The sequence below is a fragment of the Mus musculus genome, chromosome 17 (assembly GCF_000001635.26).
Source record: "Mus musculus strain C57BL/6J chromosome 17, GRCm38.p6 C57BL/6J".
Lineage (NCBI taxonomy): Eukaryota > Metazoa > Chordata > Mammalia > Rodentia > Muridae > Mus > Mus musculus.
In genome coordinates, this window is record NC_000083.6 from 21624686 (window position 1) to 21647468 (window position 22783).

At 38.8% G+C, this 22783-nt stretch overlaps 1 long non-coding RNA gene and 1 pseudogene across 2 annotated transcripts in view; one reads left to right on the top strand and one right to left on the bottom strand.

Annotated features, from left to right (window-relative positions):
• Gm41541 overlaps positions 1–304 on the bottom strand; it is a 5198-nt gene extending 4894 nt beyond the window's left edge. The window contains exon 1 of the long non-coding RNA XR_876654.1: positions 197–304. This is a non-coding gene — a long non-coding RNA (predicted gene, 41541). The remainder of the gene's footprint in view (positions 1–196) is intronic.
• The window catches only part of Gm30531 (predicted gene, 30531), a 19808-nt pseudogene extending 9184 nt beyond the window's left edge, over positions 1–10624 (top strand). Inside the window, exons 2-5 of the transcript NR_169114.1 lie at positions 4567–4637; positions 4759–4955; positions 6147–6303; positions 8152–10624. The product of NR_169114.1 is annotated as a predicted gene, 30531 (transcript). The remainder of the gene's footprint in view (positions 1–4566; positions 4638–4758; positions 4956–6146; positions 6304–8151) is intronic.
• Positions 10625–22783: the final 12159 nt, after the last annotated feature.

Here is a 22783-nt window from a genome sequence, read left to right on the forward strand (position 1 = left end):
GCCCTTCACATTCCCTTTCCTACCCAGTCCCATTTCTCCATCTGCCTCTTATGACTATTTTATTTCCCCTTTTAAGTGAGAGTCAAGCATCCTCACTTATGTCTTCCTTCTTGTTTAGCTTCTTTGGGTCTGTGGAGTGTGGCATAGGTATCCTATATTTTTCTTGGCTAATATCCACTTATAAGTGAGTACATACCATACATGTCATTTTGGGACTGGGTCACTGTACTCAGGGTGATATTCTCAAGTTCCATCCATTTGTCTGCAAAATTCATGATGTTCTTGTTTTTCATAGCAGAATAGTATTCCATTGTGGAGATGTACCACATTTTCATTATCTATTCTTCAGTTGAAGGACATCTAGGTTTTCTCCAGCTTCTGGTTATTATGAATAAAGCTGCTATGAACATAGTTGAGCAAGTGTCCTTGTGGGATGTTGGAGCAACATCTTTTGGGTATATGCCAAGGAGTGGTATAGCTGGGTCTTGAGGTAGAACTATTCCCAGGTTTCTGAAAAACCATGAAATTGATAACGAAGTTGTCAAAACTATAGCTTTTAAGGTTCAAGTCTAATGATAGTCAGTAACCTTGAAGATGATCAAATTCTTTAATATATTAAGAAATATAATTAAAGTCATACTAAGTATTGATGCAGTTAATTATAATAGTAAAGCTTTTTTTGTCTCCTGTAATATGTTTGAAAGATACCGTTTGAAACAGATTACTAAGACAGACAAAGGTTGGTTAACTCAGATATGCTAGGTAGGTAGTACTGGTAGCCCTCAAACTAGACAGAGATCTGTTGCATATGGAATTAATAGGTTTAAACTTACCATGACAGAGAGAAACTCAAGAATCCTAACAGTGACACCCCAAGGTCTCCAAGAAGATATGAGCATAATGACATTGGGCACCACTGGGTTTGTGGTATGATAACCACTGTGCAAAACTGCCCCCAATGCCTTACCTTCTACCAAGGCCCAGCCTAAACTGTGGTCAAACAGAAGACAACTGGAGAATTGATTGAGAAACTGATTTTGGCAGTATCCTCAGGACACATATTCCTTGGGGGTCATCACTCTTGGAGGCACAGCCATCTTGGCTGTGCTAACAAGTGGGTCCTATTTCATGAGTTCTAAAGCTGTTTGTCGTTCCTCCTACATGGCCCTTGGCAGAAAATATATATTTTAATTTCGGCTGTCATTTTTCTTCTCTTTTCTTTTTTTCTTTTTGAATACTATACCATTTACAAATTTAGCTTAGGAGTCATTAATAGTCTCCCAACCAAAAAAAGCCCAGGGCCAGATGGGTTTAGTGCAGAATTCTATCAGACCTTCAAAGAAGACCTAGTACCAATATTCTTCAAATGATTCCACAATATAGAAGCAAAAGGAACACTACCCAATTCATTCTATGTAAGCCACAGTTACACTGTGTATTCTCCCTTGGAGATGGAATGGTTTCTGTCTAATCCGGAACCTGTCACAATTTCTTTTCATAAAGGACTTAATAAGAGATTTTTTTTCTATCCAACATATACAAAAAGCTCAAGAAGCTGAACTCCAGAAATTCAAATAACCCCATTAAAAAATGGGGCTCAGAGCTAAACAAAGAATTCTCAACTGATGAATACCAAAGGGCTGAGAAGCACTTGAAAAAATGTTCAACATCTTTAATCATCAGGGAAATGCAAATCAAAACAACCCTGAGATTCCACCTCACACCAGTCAGAATGGCTAGGATCAAAAATTCAGGTGACAGCAGATGTGGGCGAGGATGTGGAGAAAGAGAAACACTCCTCCATTGCTGGTGGGATTGCAAGCTGGTACAACCACTCTGGAAATCAGTCTGGCAGTTTCTCAGAAAACTGGACATAGTACTACCACTAGATTCAGCAATACCTCTCCTGGGCATATACCCAGAAGATGTTCCAACTGGTAATAAGGACACATGCTCCACTATGTTCATAGCAGCCCTATTTATAATAGCCAGAAGCTGGAAAGAACCCAGATGCCCCTCAACAGAGGAATGGATACAGAAAATGTGGTACATCTACACAATGGAGTACTACTCAGCTATTAAAAACAATGAATTTATGAAATTCTTGGACAAATTGATGTATCTGGAGGATATCATCCTGAGTGAGGTAACCCAATCACAAAAGATGTCACTTGATATGCACTCACTGATAAGTGGATATTAGCCCAGAAACCTAGAATACCCAAGATACAACTTCCAAAACACAAGAAAATCAAGAAGGAAGGTCGACGCGTGAATACTTCATTCTTCCCTAGAATACGGAATAAAATATCCGTGGAAGGAGTTGCAGAGACAAAGTTTGGAGCTAAGACAAAAGGATGGACCATCCAGAGAGTGGCCCACCCAGGGGTCCATCCCATAATCAGCCACCAAACGCAGACACTATTGCTTATGCCAGCAAGATTTTGCTGAAGGGACCCTAATATAGCTGTCTCCTGTGAGGCTTTGCCAATGCCTGGCAAATACAGAAGTGGATGCTCACAGTCATCTATATGATGGAACACAGGGCTCCCAATATAGAAGCTAGAGAAAGTACCCAAGAGCTGAAGGTGTCTGTGACCCTATAGGTGGAATAACAATATGAACTAATCAATAACCCCAGAGCTTGTGTCTCTAGTTGCATATGTAGCAGAAGATGGTCTAGTCGGCCATCACTGGGAAGAGAGGCCCCTTGGTCTAGCAAACTTTATATGCCCCAGTACAGAGGAATGCCAGGGCCAAGAAGTGGGAGTGAGTGGGTAGGGGAGCAGGGGGAGGGGGAGGGTATAGGGGACTTTTGGGATAGCATTTGAAATGTAAATGAAGAAAATATCTAATAAAAAATGTGGGGAAAAAGAGATTTTTTCTACTTCTATCATGTTTAATGTTCCAAATAGATTTTAAAAACTGACTGAATGCATAACTTTTAGCCTCAGAAGATATCATGTATATTTAAGAGGCATTTAACTATTATAAATTATTTTGATGACTTAAAAAATGTCAAAACTGAGTTGTATATCTTAAAATAAATTTTATTAGTTTAATAAAAATGAAAAAATTTCAAGAAATCACTGAAAAAATACATTTGTTACTCTTTAGAAACATGAGTGTGGACACTGACTAGACATAACTAGAATCTCTGTATATTGAATTTACAGAATCTTGTGGCTTGTAATGTAGAGCTTTTTAATATGTACAAATTGGTCACCACAACTGCTTTTGAGCATTGTGTGTTCAAGTCAGTTGCCTATTTATTTTATTTATTATATTGCCGTTTCTTTCCTTTGTAATTTTTTGGTTGATTCTGGATTCTCATCCATTGTTCTGTAAATATCTAATGAGTGTACCTGTGGTGTATTATATCCCAATATACTTTTAGTTATTATTTCCCTAGATGTTTTAATTGTACTCAGTAATATTTGTCAGTTCCTGCCCCCTTGTATTACGCTGCAGGATTCACTGTTTCAAGTCATACATGAAGGTCTGTGATTCCTTGTATGGTAGGAGAGACTTGGACCCAAGTTCATCATTTTATATACTGATAAGTCCTTTCCCAAATACCACTGTTTGAAGAGGCTGTCTAGTGTACACCCCTTTTTCTGTGGTATCTTGATGACATTCCATGGTCATTGCTGTTGGGCAGGTTCTGGATCTGCTGCTCTACTGCATTGGGCTGATCTGGAATCACAGTGGGATAGCTCGAACATTGCAGCATTTTCCTAGAGTTGTTCTCTACCCCAGAAATTTCTGGGTCAATGTAAATTCTAGGCTTCTCTTTACTAGTTCTCTGAAGGTTCTTGTGGGAAGTTTAAATGTAATGCTGTTTGTACTGAAGATATAAACCATGTTGAGAATTACTCAATGATATTTTATAGTGTATATATACGTTTTTGTCAGGTGAAGCACATTTACATTGTTTTATTTTGTCCCTATTAAGACTATAACAGCAATGGACATGGGTGAGCACGTATAGTAGGCTGCTGAGTCCTTTGAACATATGGCAAGGAGTGATAGAGCTGATTCACATGCTAAATTTATTTAACCTGAGGATTTGTTTATTTAATTGAGGATACTCTATATTCAATTCCAGAATGGCAACTTTTTTGTTCATAGCATTTATACTCCCTATAATTTTGTTTTGTTGTTGTGTTGCTGCTTAGAATATTTGTAGTATTCTTCTTTCTTTACTGTGAGAAAGAGTGGCTTCCACCTTTGAGCATGGATGATTACTTCCCAGTTTTCCTGTATTTATCGATTTTTTCACATGAAATGTATCATTTCCTGTGTACTCATAGATAATTCCTCTCATTGTCCTGTACATGGTTGCCTCTAATTTATTATGTGCTATGCTGTTTAGTAAAATGAATTGTGTTAATTCATGACTCCAATATTTAAATGTCTTTCCATACTCTGCTGGCTTTGGGAATCACTGAACAGACATCAAGTAGTATTCTGTTACTTGAATCTTTTTTTATGTGGTTTGACCTTGTTCTTAAATAGCATTCAGTATTAATTTTACTTTTCCTGTTTGACCCCTCAATATTAAAGATCCACAAGCTGACTATTTATTGTTCTTCAAAGAGAAAATCAAAGAAGAGAATCAGAAGGATATATCCCAGGTCAGTGATCATGTCTACTCTATTTCTAAAAATATTATAGTTTGATACATTGCAAGTCCTTAATTTTATGCTTCTGATGATTTTTTAAATTTTATTTTGAATTTTTTTTTTTTGCCTACAGACCAACAAAATCATACACTGCCATTAACCAGACCTAGAGTCTAGACAACTCAATGCATTTCTATGCAGTTACAGTATTCATTTGGGAAGTTCTGAAGCCTTGGATGTTATTTTATGTTTTCACTTTCAACTACGTGCAAATATGTGTATATAATCTAATACAACACCAAGTCCCCAAAATCCTGTGATTGATTTACAGTAAGAAAAGCATTTACCTTTATATCCTTTTTCATAACCGGTGGTCATTACCTTCATGGCAGTCATATGTGGCTTAATTTTGCAATGAAACTAATGTTCTTGAGTATAGACGGAAATTGCAACCTACTTGTATTTCTCTTTGGTGTTTAATATCACAATTGATATGTCCATGTGTTTTTTGGTACCTCATATCTGTTTGTCTTAGGAGAATCACTTACTTCTTTAGGAAGCTCAGTGGTAACTTCCCAAAGCAGAGACATCAGTATTTTTACTTTTCTCCCTTTACCTTTTTTTTTTTTTTTTTTTTTTTTTTGTCCTCACACCAACCCACTGTGCAGAACACTGGGGCTTGGACTCATTATGTAGAATTATATGGAAATGCATCCATACAAATGTCTTGTGGGCATTGACTGACATGTGCATAAACTGTTTCATGTGATGCAGAGAGACTATCCCTCATGATGGCCTTGCTCTAGACACTTTGTTTGAATATCAGCTCTCCATGCCTACCCTGCAGCTGCAGTGTACTGAAACTGTTATTTGTCTATGGTGGCTCATCTATATGCTTAGGAAAATTTTAGATTACATTATATGTGTCTGATGAAAAGTTTTCTATCAGATTGTTAGTGGCTCAGATATCCTTATAAAATTAATTGAGCAGACTACTTGATTTTTATGTTACAGTTAAAATTTTCAGTTTGTAGTGTTACTACAATCCTTGCTTTTGTGGAAAAAAAATCCCAAATTCTTTGCCTTCTTTGTCCAGAACTTAATCATGAGTTCTGCCTTCCATACCTTCCCCTCTGTTATTTAATGGTATGGTATTGCTCCTAGAGTTTAAAAATCATACCGGAGCCTGTTATATGAGTTATGTGAGACCCAAGTAGAGACAGGATTAACTTCATATTTTAGCATGATTTTCAGGCAGAAAATTTAAGAATACATGTCCTCATTACAAATGTCCTTCTGAGATATGTACACTGTGATCTTGTGATAGATCTTAAATGTGTTTCTTTTTTATTGATACTGCTTGTAAAACTATTGTATCATCCTGTTTTCAGAGTTCAAGAATTCATTACATAATGTGACTATATTGGAAATCCTCTTTTTGGTGAATTTTAAATTTTTATGATTTTTTGATGATAATTGTCTTCACTCATATGCATCTTGTCTCCTTATTCTACCCTGTAGCACATAGTCAAACTGTGATTTTTGTTTCACGGTCTGTTGACATTCCGGGATGTGGCTGTGAACTTCTCTCAGGAGGAGTGGGAATACCTGGACTTTGTTCAGAGGGCTCTGTACATTGATGTGATGTTGGAGAATTGCAGCAACCTGGTCTCTGTTGGTGAGAATATTTTGCTTGTAGAATTCTTAACTCATCCTTTGTAAATAATGACTCTATAGATTGTAAACTCTTGATATATAAGCTGTCATGGGAAAAACAGCAGACTAGGCAAAGTTTTGTAATGAAAAAGAAATTTTCCAAGACGTTCGCCTGCCCATGCTAGCAGAAGACAGCCAGAGAATGTGACTACTATGATCAATTATGTGGTCCAGAGGTTAGAGAGAAGGAGAAACATAATGGTTTGTGCACTGTAAAGAAGAGCTAGAACTGAAGACCCAAGCACAGTGAGGAACAGAGTATTGTGGGAGGTCTGCACTGCCACTCGAGGTCATGGTGATGTCCAGGCCATATGGCCTCTGCTGAGGCCCATGTCTGTGTCCATGAATGTACTACAGTGAGTCTCTGTCAATGCCTGTGGCCCATGTTACCACCAAAGGCCATGCTGATGTCTGTGGTCTGCATGCACGTTGCTGCCTGAGGGCATGTTAATGACTGAGGGGCTCCCTGTGCTGTCCCTGCCTCTACCAGCCATGGTGTGGTTAGGCAAGCTGTGACTTTAGCATGGGAGAGCTGTCCCTGATGGAATGGGTACAGGAGAGTTGATGGGCAAACCAACTCAGTTACCACCCAGAGCCAGTTCCAGAACTATGAGCTATTCCATCTCAGCATCTACCCTATCTGTGATCTGTGGGATCATGTAAAAGGGCCAGTTCTCCTGAACCAAACTGCACGATCACCATGACTCATGGCAACAGCAAGATATCCAAGATATTCCTGATCCTTGCAATTACTACAGTCTCCTGTCCTCAAGTTGCATCCTGCCTGCCGCAACTCTTAGAAGATGTTGTGACTTATTAGACCTCTAGACCTGTATAGGGCCTCAATACTAGAACAATATGCATTTTTGATTGACTGTGCTGGCATCAGATTGGAATAATTTTACAAATTATAAGCCTAATGTGATTCCATGAAGTATTATTATTCTGGAATTGACTAACTTGCTTGTATGTCTTCATACAATATGCATCACTTTCATTCCAGTGGAGGATTCACAAACGTCCTCCTGGAAAAATAATCTTAAGAGGTTATGAACAGAGTATACATGAGAATAACCATAAAAAAAAGTTAGGAAACACAGCAGTGTGTGGAGCTCAGACAATGGAGGAAAAGATAAGAGCAATAATCTCCCATGAAAGTCCTGCCTCAAATGATCTAGAGCTTTGGATATCTGGAAAATATTTCGTTGCATCCATTAATTTTGAAGAACCTAATGCCTTTATTTATTTATTTATCTATCTATTTATTTATTTATTTATTTATTTATTTATTTATTTATTTATTTATTTATAGGAAAAAAAAAACCCAAACCCTTGGATGCTTTTCAGTAAGCCTTTAATCTTAAAAGGAAACGGATCTCCTCAAGAGTAACTTCCATTGCTATGTATTAGGAAGTACACTCACTGTGAGCCTGGGATTGGATTAAAAAGTTTGCATCCATTTCTGAAGAAAGCAATTAAAAATATAGACATATACTCTGAATATAAGCAGGGAGTGTGCTCCATCTCAAAAATAATTACTTACCCTCACTTATTTGTTCCATCTTGTGCCAAGTTAGACATTTTCAAAAAACATGAGCTATCTATTAGACATCACTGACCTTGAAGACTGGCATGCTGTTTTTGTGAGGATCCATACAGTTATAGTGAACAAATAGTTTCAGCTACTGGGAGCTTGGTTCTAAACAGTTACAGTTTAATTTAGTTTAAAAGAGAACTTACAAAGACAGCCATTTATCATATGTGTCATCTGGGAACAAGCCCTATTAATCTGATTTGTATCCCTTTTCAGAGAACTACTGCATATGCGATACTGTCCATCAACATATGAGGACTGAAAAGGAGTCTTGTCAGTGTAATGAGCTCAGGGAAATGCTTCATGAACCCTCCAACTGTGCACTTTATAATAGAAGTGACACTACAAAAACCTCTAACAACTACAGATGCTGTAATGAGAAGGATGCCTCTGTTGACTCTTCAAACCCAGATAGACACAAAAGTATGCACACTGGAGAAGACCCTCGCCAATCTAAAGACTGTGAGAAATCTTTCAATTTATGTTCCAACATTAGCCAAGATCAAAGACTCTACACTGCAAGGAAAGAACACAAGCAGGATGAATATGATGACCATTTCAGCTCTACACACAGTCTCATGCAACAGTCTACATTAGAGAGAAACCATATCAGTGTGGACACTGCAGTAAATACTTCAGTACTGCTTCAAGTTTCAGCATACATAAGAGAATTCATACTGGTGAGAAACCCTACAAGTGCAAAGTTTGTGAAAAATCCTTTAACAAGTGCACAAATCTTAAAACACATCAAAGTCTTCATACAGGAGAGAAACCTTACAAATGCAAAGAATGTGAAAAGTCATTTGTGCAGTTATCTGCACTTAAAAGCCACCAGAGAAGGCATACTGGAGAGAAGCCATACAAATGTAAGGAGTGTGACAGATCCTTTGCCCACTGTGCATCATTAAGATGGCACCACAAGATTCATTCTCCTGAGGCACATTATGAATGCAAAGAATGTGGTAAGTCCTTTTTTGAACTATCAGTCTTAAAAGGCATTGCAGATTCCACACTGGTGAAAAGCCTTACAAATATGAGATATGTGACAAACCTTTACTACGACCACCGCTCTTAATACACATCAGAAAATCCACACTGGTGAAAAGCCTTACAAATGTGAGATATGTGACAAATCCTTTACTACAACCACAACTCTTAAAACACATCAGAAAATTCACATTGGAGAGAAACCTTACAAATGTAGGGAATGTGGCAAATGGTTTACCAAGTGCTCACATCTTCAAAGACATCAGAGTGTTCATAACCAAGAGAGACCTTACAAATATAAGGAATGTGGGAAATCTTTTACTAAGTGCTCAACTCTTCAAACACATCAGAAAGTTCATAATATATAGAAACCTTACACATGTATGGAATGTGACAAATCCTTTACCTAGGTCTCACATCTTAGAACACATCAGCGAGTTCATACTGGAGAGAGGCCTAATAGATATAAGGAATGTCTTTTACTAGGTGTTCTCACCTTAGAGAACATCAGATAATACATACTGGAGAGAAACCTTACAAATGTTTGGAATGTGACAAATCCTTTACCTGGCACCCACATCTAAGAAGACATCAGACAGTTCATACTGGAGAGAAACCTCACAAGTGCAAAGATTGTGATAAGTGCTTCCTCTGGATTTCTAGTCTTCGAATGCATCAGAATATTCATGATGGAGAGAGACCTTATAAATGTAAGGAATGTGGCAAATCTTTTATCTGGTACTCATATCTAAGAGCCTATCAGAAAATTCATACTGCAAAGAAACCTTACAAATGTGACAAATCCTTTATCCAGTATGTACATCTTAGGGCACATCAGAGAGTTCATACTGGAGAGAGACCTTACAGATGTACGGAATGTGACAAATCTTTTACTAGAGCCTCAACTCTTAGAGCACATCAGAAAATTCATACTGGAGAGAAACTTTATAAATGTAGGGAATGTGACAAATCTTTTACCGGATGCTCACATCTTAGAGTACATCAGAGTATTCATACTGGAGAAAGGCCTTACAAATGTATGGATTGTGACAAATCTTTTCCTACGGGCTCAACTCATACAGCACATCAGAAAATTCATACTGGAGAGAAACCTTACAAAAGCAAAGACTGTGTTATATCTTTTCCCCAGCCTTCACATATGAGGACAAATCAGCGAGTTCATACTGGAGAAAGACTTACAGATGTAAGGAATGTGGCAAATCCTTTAATCAGTACTCAACTCTAAGAGACCATCAGAAAATTCATACTGGAGAGAAACCTTACAAATGCAGAGACTGACATATCCTTTATATGGATTTCAAATCTCGGAAGACATCAGAAAATTCATACTGGAGAAAAACCTTACAAATGTAAGGAATGTAACAAATCTTTTACTAGGTGCTCATATCTTAGAGACCACCAGAAAATTCATCCTGGAGAGAAACCTCACAAGTGCAAAGACTGTGACGTATACTTTATGTGGATTTCAAGTCTTAGAAGACATCAGAAAATTCATACTGGAGAAAAACATACCATTGTAAATAATGTAACATACCATTTATCTGGTATTCTCTGCTGACAAATCACAACAGGAGAAGTAATAGAAATATAAAGATAACAAGCTTGTGAAAGCCTTTAATGAAGACTTAAACCTCACAAAATGTATCAGAGTTCCTATCAAAATAAAATTCTGTAAATGTAACTGGGGGGAGCTTTTTATTTCTTTTTAATACTGGCTTACAAATATGTCTGTGCACTGCATGTATGCCCGGTACAAGTAGAACGCAAAAGAGAGCATCAGATCCCCTGAATTTGGCAGTACAGATAGTTGTGTATAGCTATTTGTTCCAAATTGAACTCTGGTTCTCTGGAAGAGCAACCAGTACTCTTTTTTAAATTAATTAATTAACTAATTAATTAATTATTAGATATTTTCTTTATACACATTTCCAATGCTATCCCGAAAGTACCCTATACCCTCCCTCTGCCCTGCTCCCCTACTCACCCACTCCCGCTTCTTGGCCCTGGCATTCCCCTGTACTGGGGTGTTGTGTCCGTCCAGTGGCTCACATGTCTGGGTTCTAATCTGGAAAGGCAGCTTGGAAACCTGGAAGAGAAGAGGGGGGACTAGGCAGCTTGAGAGAGAGAGACGGAACCAAGACAAGCTGTCTGATCAAGGTTCAATTTTAATGTCAGCAAACACGCTTTATAAAGAAGAGGGGAGGCCCATTCCTAGCCATGCAAAGTTCCTTTGAAGTAGATAAGTCAGCCTTCTAGTGGTAACTTTGCGAAGATAACAGTTTGGTGAGGAGAACAGGTTTGGCCTCAGGCAGGTTGGGCCTCAGGCAGGTAGTGGCACATCAAAGGAGAGAGAAGCAGCACAGCAGGTGGCTCTGATTAAGCAGCAGATGGTCACAGCCAGCCTTGCTAAGCTGGAAGGAGGTAACACTGGGTCATATAAAGTTTGCAATACCAAGAGGCCTCTCTTCCCAATGATGACCGACTAGGCCATCTTCTGCTACATATGCAGCTAGAGATATGAGCTCTGGGAGTACTGGTTTGTTCATATTGTTGTTCCACCTATAGGGTTGCAGACCTCTTCAGCTTCCTTGAGTGCTTTCTCTAGCTTCTCCATTGGGGGCCCTGTGTTCCATCTTATAGATGACTGTGAGCATCCACTTCTGTATTTGCCAGGCACTGGCATAGCCTCATACGAGACACCTATAACAGGGTCCCTTCAGCAAACCAGTACTCTTAACCTCTGAGACTTCTCTAGCATCCCTGGGAAAAACTATAACTAAAACATTTAGCTCATCCAACATCCAGCCATTCATAATAATGCCAGGCAAGATGGTACATGCCTTTAATAACAACACTCAGAAGACAGAGACTGGATGATCCCTGTGAGTCCAGTTCCAGGACTGTCCACACTACATAGAACCTGTCTCAAAAAAATCATAATAAGGACAACATGTAATAACTTTACAGTTTTGACAAAAACATCTAATTATACTGTACATTGCATAGGTCATACTTCTGAGAAACCATGTAAAGGTATACCATACATAATCCTAAAGTGTTGTTCATGGAAACTGCATTCCTCTAAATGTATTGAACTTGACAAATCCTTTACAAAATAGTACTGAAATTGCAAAGATAAAATTCATCATGAAAGAAAAATCCTTAATAAATTCTCTTAATTCATTTGCATTCCAAATTTTGATACTGGAGTTAAGCCTTACAAATACCAAGAAAGAGACAAACTGTCAAGAGATAGGCTGTGCATGTGGAATAATTGGAATGCTGACATATAGCTTAGAAATCCTCAAAGGCTAAGGATGTGGTGATGCACCCCTCCCATCCCAACGATCTGGACAGAGATGTAGGTTCATCCATATAAGTTTTAGGCCAGCCTTGTCAATAATATGAATTCCAAGTCAATCAGAATTACAAAGAGAAACCACAGTCTTGGAGAGAAAGATTGAAATTCCTGGAGGCAAGCAGAAATTCCTTTTGAAGTACTGATGGGGAAATCTTTGCTCCAAACTTTATAATTAAATAATATAGCTGCCATTGCCAGCCATTATACCCTCATGGAATTAATGGAGACTCCAGAACCCTCCATCAGCCATGATGAAATGGTAATTGCCCCAGTCTTACATAGCTGCTTATTCTTAGTACTTTCTCAACAGTTATGGGTCTCTGCATTATCTACCCCCTACTGCAAAAAGAGTCTTCCTTCACCGTTTTACAAACTGGTCATTAGAAACATGACTATTTGGATGGCTGATTAATAACATGTTCCTTAAGAAAACATCAATAGCTTCTGTCCTTGGACTTATACTTCCAAATCCTTTTTGTTTTGTTTTGTTTTGTTTTGTTTTGTTTTGTTTTGTTTTGTTTTGTTCTGTTTTACTATGGTATGAATTTCTCTAAGGAGCAGGCCTCAGATCCATTCCAGGGAGATCCTGCTTATGGCCATTCACAATGGTGACAGTATTACACCAGTGCACACATCTTGGCTAGTACTGTGGGATGCATGGTCCAGGGGTAAGGAAGACCATAACATCATTTCTCTGCTAGCAGTCTGCACAAGACCTTGCAGTGCTATGAAAGCTAGCCAGTTCGGAGAGTTTCCTAGTAAGTTCAAGACTGCTGTCTATTTTGCAACCAAGATGGTGTCTTCAGTAATACCTTCTGCTTAGGATGGCCATGGAAGAGCACTGGCAATAACCTGCTTTTTGGGGGGGTACTTCTGGGGTCTCTATGACCAGTAATTTCTAAGTAGATACCAATACCTGATACAGAGACCGCTATTTAATACCCTTGGAATTGAAAGCAACATTATTTATTCATTTTATTTACACATGAGTAATATACCTTTGTAGATACGTCACATTTTCATTTACCCATGTGTCAGTTGATGGATGTCTCTAAGCTGATTCTATTGCCTAGGTACTGTCAATATAGGTGCAATGAACATGATGGGCAAGTGCTCATTGGTAACCAGGGAGATTCCTCTGAGGACATGTCTGGTATAGGTTTGTATCAATTTCCTCTGAGATTACACCTTCCAACGTGGAGGAAGCTCCTTAAAACACAGGGTATTAAAGCAGAGGTAAAGAAATGAGAGGTGATCCATTCAGTCCTCTTTATAGAAATAGTTGACTTAATAGCTTCAGGAGATCCCATAAACTGGCAAGATTCATTAATGCCCTCTTGCCTCATGTGTATATATAATTGGTAAGGACACCATCAGACAAAATGAAGTGCATAGAAGATGTTCAGACCAGCTATGAAGTAGTTACATTCAAGCTGCCTAGAGGAGTTAGTGAGTGGTTTGAAAAACACAGTTCCTACCTCAGGTGAGCTGCCTGCAAGAAGCAGCTCACCAACTGTCCTTTAAGTCACACCAGTCAAACTCATTGGTCCACTGGGATTTAGACATGACTCAGCGGCTAAGGACATTGTCTGCTCTTACAAAAGACTCATTTTGAATTCTCAGCACCTTCATATGGGCACTAAACCTGTAATCTCAACTCAGGGTATCTTGCCCTCTTCTGGCCTCTGAGAGGTATAGGAACACACATGGTGCATAAACATACATGCAGACAAAACACTCCTAAAAAAGAAAACAAATTGACTCACCAAGTTAGACTATGTTATTCCCTAACATTTATCTGTCATTGGTTCCTTATCTGTAATAAATAGAGGTGTGTTTTTGTTTCCCTATGAATAATGCCACACATCAGGTGTGATGGTTTCTATATGCTTGGCCCAGGGAGTGGCACTATTAGAAGGTGTGGCCTTGTTGGAGTGGTGTATCTCTGTGGGCATGGGCTTTAAGAACCTCGTCCTAGCTGCCTGGAAGCGAGTATTCTGCTAGCCGCCTTCAGATGAAGATGTAGAACTCTCAGCTTCTCTTGTACCATACCTGCCTGGATGCTGCCATGTTCCCACATTGATGATAATGGACAGAACTTCTGATCCTATAAGTCAGCCCCAATTAAATGTTATCTTTATAAGAGTTGCCTTGGTCATGGTGTATGTTCACAGCAATAAAATTCTAACACAACAGATCTTTAATTGTGTCACCCAGATTTATTTATGTAAATATATATACACTGATTTTTTTGTAAATAAGTAAATAGTTGAATCTTTATTGCTGATTTTCCTAAACTAGTCTTCCTTCACAGAATTCTTTCTTTCTTTTTTTTCAAATATTTTTATTAGGTATTTTCTTCATTTACATTTCCAATGCTATCCCAAAAGTCCCCCATACCCTCCCGCCCAATCCCCTACCCACCCACTCCCACTTTTTGGCCCTGGCATTCCCCTGTACTGGAGCATATAAAGTTTGCAAATCCAATGGGCCTCTCTTTCCAGTGATGGCCGGCTAGGACATCTTTTGATACGTATACAGCTAGAGTCAAGAGATCCAGGGTTCTGGTTAGTTCATAATGTTGTTCCACCTATAGGGTTGCAGTTCCCTTTAGCTCCTTGGGTACTTTCTCTAGCTCCTCCATTGGGGGCCCTGTGCTCCATCCAATAGCTGACTGTGAGCATCCACTTCTGTGTTTGATAGGCCCTGGCATAGTCTCACAAGAGACAGCTATATCTGGGTCCTTTCAGCAAAATCTTGCTAGTGTATGCAATGGTGTTAGCATTTGGAAGCTGATTATGGGATGGATCCCCGGATATGGCAGTTTCTAGATGGTCCATCCTTTCCTCACAGCTCCAAACTTTGCCTCTGTAACTCCTTCTATGGGTGTTTTGTTCCCAATTCTAAGAAGGGGCAAAGTGTCCACACTTTGGTCTTCGTTCTTCTTGAGTTTCATGCGTTTACCAAATTGTGTCTTATATCTTGGGTATCCTAAATTTCTGGGCTAATATTCACTTATTAGTGAGTAAATATTGTGTGAGTTCCTTGGTGATGGGGTTACCTCACACAGGATGGTGCCCTCCAGGTCCATCCATTTGCCTAGGAATTTCATAAATTCACTGTTTTTAATAGCTGAGTAGTACTCCATTGTGTAAATGTACCACATTTTCTGTATCCATTCCTCTGTTGAGGGGCATCAGGGTTCTTTGCAGCTTCTGGCTATTATAAATAAGTCTGCTATGAACATAGTGGAGCATGTGTTCTTCTTACTGGTTGGGACATCTTCTGGATATATGCCCAGGAGAGGTATTGCAGGATCCTCTGGTAGTACTATGTCCAATTTTCTGAGGAACCGCCAGAATGATTTCCAGAGCGGTTGTACAAGCTTGCAATCCCACCAATAATGGAGGAGTGTTCCTCTTTCTCAACATCCTCGCCAGCATCTGCTCTCACCTGAATTTTTGATCTTAGCCATTCTGACTGGTGTGAGGTGGAATCTCACGGTTGTTTTGATTTGCATTTCCCGGATGATTAAGAATGTTGAACATTTTTTCAGGTGCTTCTCTGCCATTCGGTATTCCTCAGGTGAGTATTCTTTGTTCAGCTCTGAGCCCCATTTTTAATTGGGTTATTTGATTTTTCTGGAGTCCACCTTCTTGAGTTCTTATATATATTGGATATTAGTCCCCTATCTGATTTAGGATAGGTAAAGATCCTTTCCCAAACTGTTGGTGGTCTTTTTGTCTTATTGACAGTGTCTTTTGCCTTGCAGAAGCTTTGCAACTTTATGAGGTTCCATTTATCGATTCTCGATCTTACAGCACAAGCCATTGCTGTTCTATTCAGAAATATTTCCCCTGTACCCATATCTTCGAGGCTTTTCCCTACTTTCTCCTCTATAAGTTTCAGTGTCTCTGGTTTTATGTGAAGTTCCTTAATCCACTTAGATTTGACCTTAGTACAAGGAGATAGGAATGGATCAATTCACATTCTTCTACATGATAACCGCCAGTTGTGCCAGCACCATTTGTTGAAAATGCTGTCTTTTTTCCACTGGATGGTTTTAGCTCCCTTGTCAAAGATCAAGTGACCATAGGTGTGTGGGTTCATCTCTGGGTCTTCAATTCTGTTCCATCAGTCTACTTGTCTTTCGTTATACCAGTACCATGCAGTTTTTATCACAATTGCTCTGTTGTACAGCTTTAGGACAGGCATGGTGATTCCACCAGAGGTTCTTTTATCCTTGAGAAGAGTTTTTGCTATCCTAGGTTTTTTGTTATTCCAGATGAATCTGCTGATTGCCCTTTCTAATTCGTTGAAGAATGAGTTGGCATTTTGATGGGGATTTCATTGAATCTATAGATTGCTTTTGGTAAGATAGCCATTTTTACTATATTGATCCTGTCAATCCATTAGCATGGGAGATCTTTTCATCTTCTGAGATCTTCTTTAATTTCTTTCTTCAGAGACTTGAAGTTCTTATCATACAGATCTTTCACTTCCTTAGTTAGAGTCAGGCCAAGGTATTTTATATTATTTGTGACTATTGAGAAGGTTGTTGTTTCCCTAATTTCTTTCTCAGCCCCTTTTATCCTTTGTGTACAGAAAGGTCATTGACTTGTTTGAGTTAATTTTATATCCAGCTACTTCATTGAAGCTGTTTATCAGGTTTAGGAGTTCTCTGGTGGAATTTTTAGGGCCACTTATATATACTATCATATCATCTGCAAAACGTGATACTTTAACTTCCTCCTTTCCAATTTGTATCCCCCTTGATCTCCTTTTGTTGTCTAATTGCTCTGGCTAGGACTTCAAGTACTATCTTGAATAGGTAGGGAGAGAGTGGACAGCCTTGTCTAGTCCCTGATTTTAGTGGGATTGCTTCCAGCTTCTCACCATTTACTTTGATGTTGGCTACTGGTTTGCTGTAGATTGCTTTTATCATGTTTAGGTATGGGCCTTGAATTCCTGATCTTTCCAAGACTTTTATCATGCATGGGTTTTGGATTTTGCCAAATGCTTTCTCCACATCTAATGAGATGATCATGTAGTTTTTGTCTTTGAATTTGTATATATAATGGATTATGTTGATGGATTTCCATATATTGAACCATCCCTGCATCCGTGGGATGAAACCTACTAAGTCAGGATGGATGATTGTTTTGATGTGTTTTTGGATTCGGTTAGTGAAAACTCTATTGAGGATTTTTGCTTTGATATTCATAAGGGAAATTGATCTGAAGTTCTCTATCTTTGTTGGTTCTTTTTGTGGTTTAGGTATCAGAGTAATTGTGGCTTCATAGAATGAGTTGGGTAGAGTACCTTCTGTTTCTATTTTGTGGAATAGTTTGTGAAGAACTGGGATTAAATCTTCTTTGAAGCTCTGATAGAACTCTGCACTAAACCCATCTGGTCCTGGACTTTTTTTGGTTGGGAGATTATTAGTGACTGCTTCTATTTCTTTAGGGGATATAGGACTGTTTAGATCATTAACCTGATCTTGATTTAACTTTGGTACCCGGTATCTGTCTAGAAATTTGTCCATTTCATCCAGGTTCTCCAGTTTTGTTGAGTATAGCCTTTTGTAGAAGGATCTGATGGTGTTTTGGATTTCTTCAGGATCTGTTGTTATGTCTCCCTTTTCATTTCTGATTTTGTTAATTAGGATGCTTTCCCTGTGCCCTCTAGTGAGTCTGGCCAAGGGTTTATCTATCTAGTTGATTTTCTCAAAGAACCAGCTCCTTGATTGGTTGATTCTTTGAACAGTTCTTCCTGTTTCCACTTGGTTGATTTCGCCCCTAAGTTTGATTATTTCCTGCCGTCTACTCCTCTTGGGTGATGTGCTTCCTTTTGTTCTAGAGCTTTTAGGTGTGTTGTCAAGCTGCTAATGTGTGCTCTCTCTAGTTTCTTTTTGGAGGCACTCAAAGCTATGAGTTTTCCTCTTAGAAATGCTTTCATTGTGTCCCATAAGTTAGGGTATGTTCTGGCTTCATTTTCATTAAACTCCAAAAAGTCCTTAATTTCTTTCTTTATTCCTTCCTTGACCAAGGTATCATTGAGAAGAGTGTTGTTCAGTTTCCACGTGAATGTTGGCTTTCTATTATTTATTTTGTTATTGAAGATCAGCCTTAGTCCATGGTGATCTGACAGGATGCATGGGACAATTTCAATATTTTTGTATATGTTGAGGCTTGTTTTGTGACCAATTATGTGGTCAATTTTGGAGAAGGTACCATGAGGTGCTGAGAAGGTATATTATTTTGTTTTAGGATAAAATGTTCTGTAGATATCTGTTAGATCCATTTGTTTCATAACTTCTGTTAGTTTCACTGTGTCCCTGTTTAGTTTCTGTTTCCATGATCTGTCCATTGGTGAAAGTGGTGTGTTGAAGTCTCCCACTATTATTGCGAGAGGTGCAATATGTGCTTTGAGCTTTACTAAAGTTTCTTCAATGAATGTGGCTGCCCTTGTATTTGGAGCATAGATATTCAGAATTGATAGTTCCTCTTGGAGGATTTTACCTTTGATGAGTATGAAGTGCCCCTCCTTGTCTTTTTTGATGACTTTGGGTTGGAAGTCAATTTTGTTAGATATTAGAATGGCTACTCCAGCTTGTTTCTTCATACCATATGCTTGGAAAATTGTTTTCCAGCCTTTCATTCTGAGGTAGTGTCTATCTTTTTCTCTGAGATAAGTTTCCTGTAAGCAGCAAAATGTTGGGTCCTGTTTGTGTAGCCAGTCTGTTAGTCTATGTCTTTTTATTGGGGAATTGAGTCCATTGATATTAAGAGATATTAAGGAAAAGTAATAGTTGCTTCCTATTATTTTTGTTGTTAGAGTTGGCATTCTGTTCTTGTGGCTGTCTTCTTTTAGGTTTGTTGAGGGATTAACTTCTTGCTTTTTCTAGGACGTGGCTTCCGTCCTTGTATTCGTTTTTTTTCTGTTATTATCCTTTGAAAGGCTGGATTCGTGGAAAAAATAATGTGTGAATTTGGTTTTGTCGTGGAATACTTTGGTTTCTCACTCTATGGTAATTGAGAGTTTGGCTGGGTATATTAGCCTGGGCTGGCATTTGTGTTCTCTTAGTGTCTGTATAACATCTGTCCAGGATCTTCTGGATTTCATAGTCTCTGGTGAAAAATCTGGTGTAATTCTGATAGGCTTGCCTTTATATGTTAGTTGACCTTTTTCCCTTACTGCTTTTAATATTCTATCTTTATTTAGTGCATTTGTTGTTCTCATTATTATGTGTCAGGAAGAATTTCTTTTCTGGTCCAGTCTATTTGGAGTTCTGTAGGCTTCTTGTCTGTTCATGGGCATGTCTTTCTTTAGGTTTGGGAAGTTTTCTTCTATAATTTTGTTGAAGATATTTGCCGGTCCTTTGAGTTGAAAATCTTCATTCTCATCTACTCTTATTATCCGTAGGTTTGGTCTTCTCATTGTGTCCTGGATTTCTTGGATGTTTTGAGTTAGGATCTTTTTGCATTTTTCATTTTCTTTGATTGTTGTGCTGATGTTCTCTATGGAATCTTCTGCACCTGAGATTCTCTCTTCCATCTCTTGTATTCTGTTGCTGATGCTCGCATCTATGGTTCCAGATTTCTTTCCTAGGGTTTCTATCTCCAGCGTTGCCTCACTTTGGGTTTTCTTTATTGTGTCTATTTCCCGTTTTAGGTCTAGTTTGGTTTTGTTCATTTCCATCACCTGTTTGGATGTGTTTTCCTGTTTTTCTTTAAGGACTTCTACCTGTTTGGTTGTGTTTTCCTGTTTTTCTTTAAGGACTTGTAACTCTTTAGCAGTGTTCTCCTGTATTTCTTTAAGTGAGTTATTAAAGTCCTTCTTGATGTCCTCTACCATCTACATGAGATATGCTTTTAAATCCGGGTCTAGCTTTTCGGGTGTGTTGGGGTGCCCTGGACTGGGAGAAGTGGGAGTGCTGGGTTCTGATGATGGTGAGTGGTCTTGGTTTTTGTTAGTAAGATTCTTACATTTACCTTTCGACATCTGGTAATCTCTGGAGTTAGTTGTTATAGTTGTCTCTGTTTAGAGATTGTTCCTCTGGTGATTCTGTTACCCTCTATCAGCAGACCTGGGAGACTAGCTCTCTCCTCTGAGTTTCAGTGGTCAGAGTAGTCTCTGCAGGCAAGCTCTCCTCTTACAGGAAAGGTGCACAGATATCTGGCGTTAGTACCTCCCTCCTGGCCGAAGATGAAGGGCCAAAACAGGAACTTTCCCAGGAGCTGTGTTGCTTTGGCCGGTCACAGAAGCTGTTAGCTTCTGTAGTCCACACTCTCACCTGTGCAGACTACTTTCGGTGGAGTCCCAGAACCAAGATGTCTCCCACTGATGCTGAGGCAAAGCCCTCCCAGGCCAGGCAGACACCTGTCCTCTGACTGGGAAGGTGACCTGATCCACTGATTTTTTTTTAAGTGGATTCTCTAGTACTCACTCCCACAGCAGTATTTGACCTCAGTCTTCCATGTTTATGGCAAGAGTAATTATCGTTTCTGTTCCTAATGATGGTCTTTGTAGCTAGGGCAGAATGGTAGATTAAAGGAATCCTTGTCTCCGTTTCACTGATAGGTTTACAAACGTTTTTGTTTTAATTTTTCTTTGGGTTTCTTGACTTTTTTGTTCATTCATTTATTTTCTACATTTTTTTGGTACCTTAAAATTTTTGAGATAAAACTATAATTGTAAAACGTTTCCGTTCCTTTTCCTTCTGCCAAATCCTTCCATATATTCTTCCATGTCCTCTTTTAAATTCATGGCTTTTCATTTCATAATTGTTTGCAAATTTTTCACAAATTCTTCCTTGAGCCTTACATGCAGGAGTGCTTTGTAGATATATCCAATGGGTGTAGGTCTACAATTCTACATTTTGATCAGTTGTGAATTTTTTGTTTTTTGTATTGTACTCTGTTGAAATAGAAGTCTCCTAGATGAGTGAAGATTACATTTATTTGTAGATATTGTTAAAAATATTTAGGTATTTTTATTAGAGATTATTCTGATTTAGTAAAGTGGTGGTTGTTGGCTCTCCTCTAAGATTCTTGACATCATCTGCTCTGAGTAGGTAGCTGTTTCCAGTACCAGACATGATCATGATTTCCTTTTCTTAAGAGTGTCTTAAATGCCGGGCAGTGGTGGAGCATGCCTTTAATCCCAGCACTTGGGAGACAGAGGCAGGCAGCTTTCTGAGTTCGAGACCAGCCTGGACTACAGAGTGAGTTCCAGGACATCCAGGGCTATAATGAGAAACCCTGTCTTGAAAAAAAAAACAAAAAAAAAAAAAACCAAAAAGAAACAAAGAAAAAAAAAAAGAGTGTCTTATGTCCAACTAGAGATCTGTCAAGGTGGGCTTCCACTCTTAGAGCTGTCCTGCCAAGATGAATGTTGATGTGGTTCATAGACATCAAAGCTGTGTACACTGTTCATTAGATTCCTCATTTTTAAGTGTTGGGGTCCAAAAATTGCCTCACAAATCACATAAACACTGATCTCAGCCAGACAGGAATTGTTTATTGAGCTAGCTATCCCAGGACAGGTCGACACGAGCCATGGTCCAGATTTGGGACATGAATCATGACATTGAATTAAGATCCTACAGGGTTTTTAAGCCCCCAAGTCCACAATAATCTGTTCCGAGTTATTTCCCCAATCAGGATCTAGGGGTACAGGGATTTCCTTAGGAACATGTCTTTTTTTACATTTATTCTACTTTCATTGGTTGGGGTATTCAAGTGTGGCAGGGGACTTGCCTTGTCTAATATTTATTTCTTCACTTGTCTACCAGGATGGGACTTGTCTAACATTCATGTCTTAACTTTCCACCCAGAATGTCAGTTACCCAAGTACAGGTCTCCTTCTGCCAGGTGGGAGGTCTTGGAAACTTGAACTTTACTGGATCACTACTTAAAATGGAAGTCTTATTCCAAATAGTTTCTTATATTGGTGTAGGCATCTCTCTTATGTAGAGGTCCATCTCAGGGGCAGCTTATTACCGTACAGGCTTATACACAGGTGCAGGTAGTGCTGTTGGGTGGTTGGCTCTTGTCCAATCCTACTGTGGGTAATTATACAAAACAGTTCTACTGACTTCTATTGTGATTGGTTTCCAAGGGCACAGAATATAACAGAACATGTAATCAATCTTGGCATTAGGAAATTTCCTAGTAACAGCGGAAACATATGCGAAAGTTTCCTTATAATAACAGCTATCCAGATAAGTGCTACCTAGGCCTTAACATTTTTCTAGGCCTTAATATTCCATCTAGGCCTTAATATTTTACCTACATCTTAACAGGAAGCTTGCAGGCTGATTCAGGTATCATAAAAACTATTCCTCAGAAAGGAATTTTCTTTATTTTGAGGAAGGTCTCTCTGTGTATTGCCAGCTGATGTAGATTCTCTATGTATACCAGACTGGCCTTGAACACAGAGTTCCCCTTACTTTTACCTCCTGAGTTCTGGGATTGA